Raw genomic sequence first — 11,656 nt, forward strand, 5'->3', positions numbered from 1 at the left:
CCACTCTCTCGGCCGGGTCTCTGCCACTTTTGGTTCTGAGTGTCGCATGCTTGGGATCCTTCTTTCCCTCCTCTGTGGATTTAATTTGATTTGCTGATTTACACGTCAACATATTTCAGACTTTTTCCTAATCATTACCAACGTTTCCATGGCCATGTACTTTAGAGTAACTTATTACCTTTTACCACAGCATCATAATATAATTTTTCTGGATCATCGCCTTCATAGCTTTGATCAATCACCAATGGTTTACTGGTTCGTTTGTGTATTTACTTATGCCACCGTCTTTCCCCGTGGGACCATGTGGCGTGAAGTTGTGTCGCACATAAACAGAATCGGTGCACATCACGATTTTCCGTACTCGACTGTCAGTTGCCATCCCCGGGGCGATGTGCACATTTGTCGACTCGACGAATCGATTTGATTTCGGGGCCCCGTTGGGTCGCCCCTTTTGTGCTTTTGCGTGAGCCGGATTTCAGCGCAATTCCCGATCCGCTGTGGTGCCACGGTCTCGGAGCAACTCTGCCATCGCCTCGACTCCCCCGTGCCCCCCCACACCGAGCACGCACCTGCAGCGCGCGCACGTAGCGTCCTGGCGGGGGATTGCCCGGCACGACGGGTTTTCATCCGAAGGGTCTCTGGGATGAAAGTCCCGCGGTTTCCCGGTGCCAGGAGAATGGCCGACCCTCGCAGAGCGAGTCACATTGCGGCGCCCCTGAGTTGGCTTCAAATTGTTTGGGCGCGCGAAGTTTCGCCGGGTCGGCGGCGACGAGTCGCACGCGACGCTCCCCGCCTTCTCGAGCCACTCGCGGAATCCGTGGGACGCCGGCGAGCGCCGCTACGAGGCGGCGATAGGCAAAGTTCCCTTTCGTCTTCGTCCCTCCGACTCTCACGGCGTCTGCGCGACGCCGTGAGCACGGCCGCGAGGTACGTGATGGGGCCTGCGAGCATTTGCGGACTTGGGTAGCGGTAGACCTAGGGTCGGCTCGTAGAATATTCCCTCCGGGCGGTGCGGGGTTTGCGCCACGAATAAAAGTTAGCAGAGAGCATCGGTGTGGTGCGTGTGTGATTCCTGTGCGGAGCGGCTCCGTGGGCGGAGAGCGAGGGCGGAGCCGCGGCCGGAGCTCGCGCGTTGAGATCATCGCCCGTCGGCGGGGCCGCGAGTGGGCCGCCGCGTGCTGCGTCAGCGTCAGCCGTAGTGGGCGCGCGGCGTGCACGGACGCGCGTTGAGATAATCGCCCGCAGGTGCGAGACCGTTCGGGCCCCGTGTTAAGGACGGCTGCGGTGCGCGCGGGGGTGCGTGGGTTTACTCCGTGCGGCTGTGAGCCAGCAGCACGAGTCTGTCCCTCGGAGAGGGCGCTGGCGCGGGGGGCCCGATCGCTCGGTCGGCGGGGGCCCGGCGGGAGCCGACCGACGCGGTGGAGGAGGCGGCGGAAGGGGCGGACGTCACGCCCCACCTGCCCAGCGAGGGCGGTGGGGTGGACGTCGGCCCCCACACCGCCATGGCCCTGTACACGTTAAAGTATTGAGCACAAACTCAAGGAGCAGGGAAAATGGTAATGTTGCTTGGATTTAATTTTAATATCATTGCAACTGTATAGTTTTGATATGTTTTATTGAAAAACATTCACGTGCATTGGCATGTCCCTCTGTCTCAAACATTAATAATGTATCATCTGCAAATGTCCTTTAGCAATGCAAATGTTTGTTCAACATTGGTATGCAGCTTGAAGAATGATGGAGTCTTATAACTGAAGACACTTCGGATTTTCAATCAAAATTTACAAATAATCCACTCTACCATAAACATGCTACATTCCAGCTAAAGTATAGTAGTATATTACTGTAAAGTAGTATGGTGTATAGCACAGATATTTTGTACAAACCCAGTGAGATGGGAGTGCTGCTTTGATGCATTACGCTTGGATCCGATCTCATTGGTTCAATTCAGGCTAACCCCTAAGGGTACAATTTTATTTTTACAGTTTCAATCGGACCAAGTACCTGGGGAGGTTTATTCCAAGTCAACATGGCTTAAAATCTGCCATGCTGAAATAAAATAGCTGGACGTTATTGCTTCTGACGTGAGTGCAGGACTCGCTATCCATGCCAAGGTGCGGAGGCTCATTTGGGCGACCAAAGGAATTCCGAATGCATGTTACAATAACGTTAATTTCAGATGACTGGATTCATTGGTAGAGTGCTCCAACTTGGGCAGAGATTTCTGGCTGGAAAGTGATGTGGTTAAAACGTTTGTCTTGCAGTTTTAAAGGTTGCAATTTCAAAATACAGTTTGGGCATCAGAGCTCAATAAATTGAGTACTACTCTGTGTGAGGTTAAAAGGAGTCATCCAATGGAGAGACTGGGCTACGCCATATAAATGTGGAATTTATATCAGTTGACAGGTCAAACGTACTCTTTGTCCTTTTTGGTCACTTTATTATTATAGGCTAGTGGTGTTTGTGTGTTTTAATCACAGAGATGGTGGGGGGGGGGGCGGCATTGCACCTCGCTACACCCATCCACTGCTGACGGTAGAGGTTGTGTCTGTGTGTGTACACACAGACACAGTGTAAACACACACAGTGTACACACACACACATTGTACACACACACAGTGTAAACACACACACAGATTGTACACACACAGTGTACACACACACACACATTGTACACACACACAGTGTAAACACACACACAGATTGTACACACACAGTGTACACACACAGTGTACACACACACAGTGTACACACATACACACAGTGTACACACACACAGTGTACACACACACACAGTGTAAACACACACAGTGTACACAGACACAGTGTACACACACACAGTGTACACACACACAGATTGTACACACACAGTGTACACACACACAGTGTACACACACACACACACTATACACAGACAGTGTACACACACACAGTGTAAAGAGTGTACACACACAGTGTACACACACAGTGTACACACACACAGTGTAAACACACACAGTATAAACACACAGAGTGTACACACACACAGTGTGTAAACACACAGTGTAAACACACAGAGTAAACACACAGTGTAAACACACAGAGTGTACACACACAGTGTACACACACGCATTGTGTACACACACACAGTGTACACCCACAGTGTACACACACACAGTGTGCACACTGTGCTCACACAGTGTACACACACACAGTATATACACACAGTATACACACACAGTGTACACACACACAGTGTACACACACACATTGTACACACACATAGTGTACACACACACAGTGTACACACAATAATGTCCACGTTGTTGTTGTAGCTGCGCCCACGCACCCAAGGGAGGGAGAAATGAAAATGAATCTAAATCAACTTAAACTCCAATCCCGCTCTGTGACGTCACCACTCAGCATTACTTCATCGGCGTGAAACGCAGGGGGAGGTGTACCTTGCTCGTGACGTCATGTCACCAAGGTAATACACCGCGCTCTTGAGCGTGACGTCACCTCCGCTTGTGTCACTGCCGATTGCGTTCCAGTGCCAATCCTTATTTGGGCAAAGCTACGCCCAGTGACGGCAACTCATTAACATAATTTATTCGTTTAAGCCGACGAGTTCATTGCCCACGACACATGGGACGAGTACCATTAACATAATTTATTTATGCTCTATTTAGTTACGGAGCCGCTCATTGTTGGAGGAGCATGTATCGTTCCCCGGATGTGACGTCATGTCACCTGCTGCCGCGTGACGTCACGATGTAACTGCACTGAAATCCGAGGTGAGAACTTCTCATTGCGATTGTGGTTGTTGTGATGGTGGTCGTTGTGGTGGTGGTGGTTGTGGTGGTTGTTCTTGTTGTTTACCAAGGTAGAGCCTCGCTCTCTCTCGTAGGGATGTCAGTTGAGTAGCAGCGAGCATGGGAATCGATGTCCAGGTTGGAACTTTACAACGCGGGGCCTATCACGCGGGGCCTTGCCTCCTGCCCTCGCCTGATTGCGTTCACTTTAATTATCTCGCTTAAGTTTAATTTGTCTTCACCCGGCTCGCCACTTTGTAACTTTGTTTTATTGTAAATATTCACGCAGTTTTTATTTTTTTCACCAGGCCAAGCCCGCTTGAGCTGCTATACCGCTCTTGTTATCAGAAGCGACCTGCCCACAACAACACAAGGTGAGGCTTTGTCAACGTGTGTGAATGTTTTGACTTAAAACTTTGGTGACTGCAGGAATTAATATTCTTGGTTCTTTCGGTAAAGTCACGTAGATAGAAAATAAAATAAAAATAACAGATAATAATTTTTCTTTTTTACAATGAAGCAAAAAACTCCACAACGTTTCTATGGCAACATTAATGTTGAAGATGCGAGGGCTTACAGGAATATTTATGACATTTGCCCTCTCATTGCGTGCCATGACGGTGCTGTTTGCACAGTCACACATAGTCACTGTAAGATGTTTTTCTTGGTCGTGTTTTTGTTTTGTCGCTTGTTGTGGTTGCACCCGATTCAAGAGCCGAATGGCTCACGGGACTATAACCAAAATAAATCAAACTGAAAATCAAAAAACTGAAACCGCGTGATGAATTTGGGAAAGTTTTTCACTGCATCTCCAAATATATATAAAAAAGGCAAAGTTGTGATTGTGTGTCTGTTCAAAATGTTTAGCGTACTTCCCAACATGCAACAAACTGGAAATTTGCCATGTGGGTACTTTCCAGACTGTACACCGTGCAAACATTATACAAATACACTTTTGTGTTTTTTTAGGGGGGGAGGGGAGCTCAATAATGTATAGATTTTTTGGACGGCAAGTGAGCTGTGACGTCAAATCTGTCACGTGACCCTCGCATGTGGAAGAGTAACGCATTGTAGTGTAGCGGTTAGCGTTGTCTGTGTGTCTGTGTGTGTGTGTCTGTGTGTATGTGTCTGTGTGTGTGTCTGTGTGTGTTTGTGTCTGTGTGTGTGTATCTGTGTGTGTGTGTCTGTGGCCTCAGGGTGCACATAGCCTGGCACAAGCGTCGTGGTGACGTCACCGCCACTTAGTGGCGAATGGCGGTTGTTGTTGTTGTGTGTGTCTGTGTGTGTGTGTCTGTGTGTGTCTTTGTGTGTGTGTCTGTGTGTATCTGTGTGTGTGTAAGCGTAACGCATTGTAGTGTAGCGGTTAGCGCTACGCTGCGCAACGAACCCGGCGACCCGAGTTCGATTCCCGCTCACGGCCACCACCGGTGATGATTATTTGAACCGCTTCTGGGCCTCCCCTAGGTCGAGTCAGCCTCAAACGAGTAACTGTTGTGGTGTGAACATCGCCACTGGGGAGACAAAGGCGGCCGGACGTGGTAGATCCAAGTCCCGGGCGAAGCCGGGTTGTACAGCTAGTCATGAATACATGAATGAATATAGACGTGTAAGTCACGTGTGACTATATATTAATTCCTCCATGGCTCGATACTGACGTGTCGATGGTGTGGATATTCTTATTTTCTGTCTGCAGCTGACGCTGGTCTGATGGAGCAAAGGCAGTCAGCACAGCAGCTGGGTACGACAAGTCAACAATGCGACCAGCGTGCATACGGCACGGATCGGACTGGAAATTTGACACAGCACCAGAGAACTCGCACAGGAGAGAAACCCTTCAAGTGCACTGTGTGTGACAAGGCATTTTCAGATTCATCGACTCTTAAAAAACACCAGAGAACACACACAGGAGAGAAACCCTTCAAGTGCACTGTGTGTGGGAAGGCATTTTCACAGTCATCTGCTCTTAAAATTCACCAGAGAACACACACGGGAGAGAAACCCTTCAAGTACAGTGTGTGGGGGAAGGCATTTTCAGATTCATTTGCTCTTAAAACACACCAGAGAACACACACGGGAGAGAAACCCTTCAAGTGCAGTGTGTGTGGGAAGGCATTTTCAGATTCATCTCATCTTCAAAGACACCAGAGAACACACACGGGAGAGAAACCCTTCAAGTGCAGTGTGTGTGGGAGGACATTTTCAGATTCATCTACTCTTAAAAAACACCAGAGAACACACACAGGAGAGAAACCCTTCAAGTGCAGTGTGTGTGTGAAGGCATTTTCACGGTCATCTGCTCTTAAAAAACACCAGAGAACACACACGGGAGAGAAACCCTTCTTGTGCAGTGTGTGTGGGAAGACATTTTCTGATTCATCTGCTCTTAAAAAACACCAGAGAACACACACGGGAGAGAAACCCTTCAGGTGCAGTGTGTGTGGGAAGACATTTTTAGATTCATCTACTCTTAAAAAACACCAGAGAACACACACGGGAGAGAAACCCTTCAAGTGCAGTGTTTGTGGGAAGACATTTTCACAGCCATCTGCTCTTAAAAAACACCAGAGAACACACACGGGAGAGAAACCCTTCAAGTGCACTGTGTGTGTGAAGGCATTTTCACAGTCATCTGCTCTTAAAACACACCAGAAAACACACACGGGAGAGAAACCCTTCAAGTGCAGTGTGTGTGGGAAGGCATTTTCACAGTCATCTGGTCTTAAATCACACCAGAGAACACACACGGGAGAGAAACCCTTCAAGTGCAGTGTGTGTGGGAAGGCATTTTCACAGTCATCTGCTCTTAAAACACACCAGAGTATACACGGGAGAGAAACCCTTCAAGTGCAGTGTGTGCGGGAAGGCATTTGCACATTCATCAAATCTTCAAGTACACCAGAGAACACAGACAGGAGAGAAACCCTTGAGGTACACTCTGTGTGGGATGATGTTTGCACAGTCATCACATCTTAAAGTACACCAGAGAACACACACGGGAGAGAAACCCTTCAGGTGCACTCTGCGGAAAGGCGTTTGCACATTCATAAAATCTTCAAGTACACCAGAGAACACAGAAGCATCAGAAGGTCTGCAAGGAGTGGAATCTGAAATCAGCTTGTGAAAGTCAAAGTGCCACAATAAGCCCATCCCTCATGAAACAAGAACCGGACGAAAATCCCAGCTTGGACACTTTTAAAGGTATCGAGGTGAAATATGAAGAGGTGATGGTGAAGAGGGAAGAAGTGATGGTAAAGATGGAAGAAGTGAAGGTGAAATGTGAAGATGAAGATTCAACTCCAAAATGGGACCTTCACATCGATGGAGGCAACGTGAAGCAGGAGGAGAATTCTGACTGTGAGGCAGAGCGAGGCAACTCCCAGCAGTTTGTGGAAGTGGAGGTGTGGGTGGACTTCCTCCGAGACAATCCAAAGTCAAGTGGAGACCCGGTAGATGTGTAAGCCAGAGACGATGTCGCTACAATAGATGCACCTTTGTCACAGGCCTTTAATGACAAGAATGTGAAGTTGAACACTTTGTGGGCCCGTGGGTTGGGTAGATCTCTAACCAGGAGCAAGAGCCAATAAGCTCACAAGCATTCACTATGTCATAATAATTGCTTTTACACGGTGCTTCCTCAACCGCCTCGGCAACTCGGAGTTTTGTGTCGTACCTCGCCTGAAACACTCAAAGAGCATCCCCAAGTAGCAGCTGCCCCTGTGTGGCACAAGGTGGGCCTGCATGTGGACAAGAGCCTGTCAGTAGTGGGCGATGATTGATGTGTCATCTCAGTTGTGTAGTTTGTAGGTAATGTTTAGAATTTGCTACATTTTCACTCAGACGCCAGCATGCAATGGCCTACTCGTTTTGAATGACACAATAGTATGTTTTACATACACGGTGAAGCAGACTGCAACTTTTTTAAAAAGCTTCTTGTTAATACGATGTAACGTCATGCAGTATATTTCACTGCAGTAATCCAATTTTGTTAATATGCCTGTCAATAATTTAGAATGTATACTTGTCTGGTTTTGATCTATAAGGGTCAAACATTGATTAAGTGATGTTAGGACAAAGTGTGTGTGTGTGTTTGTTTGAAAGTAACCTGTACAGAGAACTCAGGTGAGACCCGTTGTTCTTGTGATACTGGTCAAAGGGTACTTTTGTGTTCCACGAAGCATCTGGAGAAACTCATCGTCTTTGAAATAGGGAGCATGCTCGGATCATTCATCAATTACAAGGCATACCACTTAAAAGTTACACGTATAGGAGGAGGTACATTCTCTACAACACGAATTGTAGTTTTGTCTTACGTGTTGACGTAGATTTTGTCTAACTAGGACTAGAAATGCTCCTTGCTGATTCACGTCTGGATGTTCGTAACCATCGGTTGAAGCAAACCCCACTGCTGTTGTTGAGACGCTGTGCACCAATAAGGGTCCAACACATTGACGGCCTTCAGGCCAGGAAAGTCACAACATTTGCACACGAAGGACGCATTCACGCAGGTACCCCATGCTCCGTTTTTGAAGTTTTAAAATGAAACATCTTTGAATTTTGTTGTGTTTTGAATTAGATGATTTTATTTCCTCATTAAAAGCTTGTATCAATTTACATCTGGAAGACTTCATTGAAAAGGACATTTCCTGTGAATTTTCTCTCGTCATTAAGTAGATGGCCTTGCCGGAGGTTTGGTTCAATGTGGACACAAACAGGGTACATACACAGTGTATACACACAGTGTACACAGTGTACACACACACAGTGGCACGCAGTGACACAGTGACACAGTGTGCACACACAGTGTACACACTGTGTCACAGTGTACACACAGTGACACAGTGTGTAAACTGTGTGTGTGTGTACACACACAGTGTACACACTCAGTGACACACAGTGACAGTGACACAACAACAACCGCCATTCGCCACTAAGTGGCGGTGACGTCACCACGACGCTTGTGCCAGGCACAGTGACACACAGTGACACACAGCGACACACAGTGACACAGTGACAGTGTACACACACATAGTGTACACACACACAGTGTACACACACACACAGTGTACATACACACAGTGTACACACACAGTGTACACACACACAGTGTATACACAATAATGTCCACGTTGCTGAGCCCACGCACCCAAGGGAGGGAGCAATGGAAAATGAATCTAAATAAACTTAAACTCCAACTCTGTGACGTCACCACTCTGCATTAAATCATCGGCGTGAAACGCCAGGGGGAGGTGTACCTCGCTAGTGACGTCATGTCACCAAGGTATTCACCCCAACCCCGTCCACCGCGCTCTTGAGCATGACGTCACCTCCGCTTGGGTCACTGCCGATATCGTTCCAGTGGCAATCCTTATTTGGGCAAAGCTACGCCCAGTACTCTTTGGCTCTATTGGGTAAATTCTAGATTTAAAGCTTTCGTGACTGCTAGGATCCATACTCTTTGGTTCTATTGGGTAAAGTCACGTAGGTGAAAATAAAATAATAAAATTAACAAAAAATCACGACGTTTCGGCCACAACACAAGCGGCCTTCATCAGGTGAAGGGACGAGACTGCCTGGAGGACAGCGCTGGAGTGGAAGAAGCCACGCTTAGATCACGACCTTTAAGCTGTGTGAGAAGAAAAAGACCAAGCGCCTTGACAAAGGAATTAGCATATAATTTAGCATTGAAATGGCTCATTGAAATAGCTAAGTTAAAGTATACACATCCGCAGAGGTACCCCTTGACAAAGGAATTAGCATAGAATTTAGCATTGAAATAACTGAGTGATTAGCTTGTAACTGGTCACAGAAATAGCTATGTTAAAGTCAGAGCATATACATTCACCGAGGCACCTAGTACTCATCACGCCCAGTGACTGGCGGCTCATTAACATAATGTGTCCGTTAAAGCCGTCGCGAGTTTAATGCGACGGGTTCAGCGCCCACGCCCCCATCCCTCCACATATGGGCCGGCCTCATTAACATAATGTATTCAGTTGGAGAGCCGCTCTTGGGAGAGAAGTGACGTCATACTACTTCCTGCTGTCGCGAGGTAACAGGAAGCTGCCGTGTGCGCGCTTGCACTGAAATCCGAGGTGAGAAATTCTCATCGTTGTGGTGGTGGTGGTCGTTGTGGTGGTGGTCGTTGTGGTGGTGGTTGTTGTTGTTGTTTACCAAGGTAGAGCCTCGCTCTCTCTCGTAGGGATGTCAGTTGAGTAGCAGCGAGCATGGGAATCGACGTCCAGGTTGGAACTTTACAACGCGGGGCCTAGCCACGCGGGGCCTTGCCTCCTGCCCTCGCCTGATTGCGTTTACTTTAATGATCTCGCTTAAGTTTAATTTGTCTTCACCCGGCTCGCCACTTTGTAACTTTGTTTTATTGTAAATATTCACGCAGTTTTTATTTTTCATTTTTTGTTACCAGGCCAAGCCCGCTTGAGCTGCTATACCGCTCTTGTTATCAGAAGCGACCTGCCCACAACAACACAAGGTGAGGCTTTGTCAACGTGTGTGAATGTTTTGACTTAAAACTTTGGTGTCTGCAGGAATTAATATTCTTGGTTCTTTCGGTAAAGTCACGTAGATAGAAAATGAAATAAAAATAACGGATACTAAATTAAATGAAAAATTAAAAAAAAATTAAAATGAAGCAAAAAACCCACGACGTTTCAATCGCAACACAAGTGGTCTTTAGCTTATTGAATTTAATCTGTTATTTTTATTTTCTATCTACGTGACTTTACTGAAAAAAACAGCAATACGTGTGTCAATGTATCTATCGGTCAAAGTCACTAAGCGCGTGCCGCTGTTGACTCTGAATGTGTGGAGGGGAACACCTTCACCACGGGGAGAGAGACACTGATAGCCTCGGCTATGTTGATTGATCCTCGATTCATTACTTGGTGGAGTGAGGAAGAATTAATGCTGAGCAGATGAAGGTGGCCAGGCATGGTTCTGGTCACACCACCACCTGTTTACTCATGGCAGTGTGTGACAGTGTCAAGTTTGTGTTTGCAGTCAAGTCTATTAACTCTATTGCACACGGAGGTTATATCAAAACAATAATTTATTTTTGTTTTCCTCTGGAACTCTTTATAAGAATGGAAACAGGAGGTGAACACAGCACACACATTCAGCTGAAGTCGGAACTGTTCATCCCAGCATTCAAGGACATCTGAGCCTGGATTCACACCTCTAAGTTGTGATTGAACATTAATTTCTGCATAACACAAATAGTATTGTTTTCAACACCCTTTGCTATGTCAGCTGAATTTAGCTTTCATAAATATTCCTTTTGTAGTCAGACAGCCGAAATTGTGTGCTTAGAGTTTTGAGTTAACATTCATCTTGATGATATGAAGGCTTCCAGGCATATTAATGACATTTTCCCTCTCATTGTGTGCCATAGCAGCCCGTGGAGAGAAACCCTTCAGGTGCACTCTGTACGTGAAGGCGTTTGCAGATTCATCAAATCTGATGAATTTGGGAAACTTTTTCACTACATCATGAATATATTAATAAGTATAGACGTGTAAGTCACGTGTGCATTCCTCTGTGCCTGACGTGTAGATGGTGTGGATATTCTTTTTTTCTGTCTGCAGCTGACGCTTCCTCTGCAGAATTGGTCTGATGGAGCAAAGGCACTCAGCGCAGCTCGGTACGACAAGTCAACAATGCGACCAGCGTGCATACAGCACGGACCGGACTGGAAATTTGACAAGGCACCAGAGAACTCACACAGGAGAGAAACCCTTCAAATGTACTGTGTGTGGGAAGGCATTTTCATGGTCATCTGCTCTTAAAAAACACCAAAGAACACACACGGGAGAGAAACCCTTCAAGTGCACTGTGTGTGGGAAGGCATTTTC

This window comes from Petromyzon marinus, unplaced genomic scaffold, assembly GCF_048934315.1.
Source record: "Petromyzon marinus isolate PM22_M1 ecotype Great Lakes invasive population unplaced genomic scaffold, UKy_Petmar_22M1.pri1.0 PM_G_Scaffold_42, whole genome shotgun sequence".
NCBI lineage: Eukaryota > Metazoa > Chordata > Hyperoartia > Petromyzontiformes > Petromyzontidae > Petromyzon > Petromyzon marinus.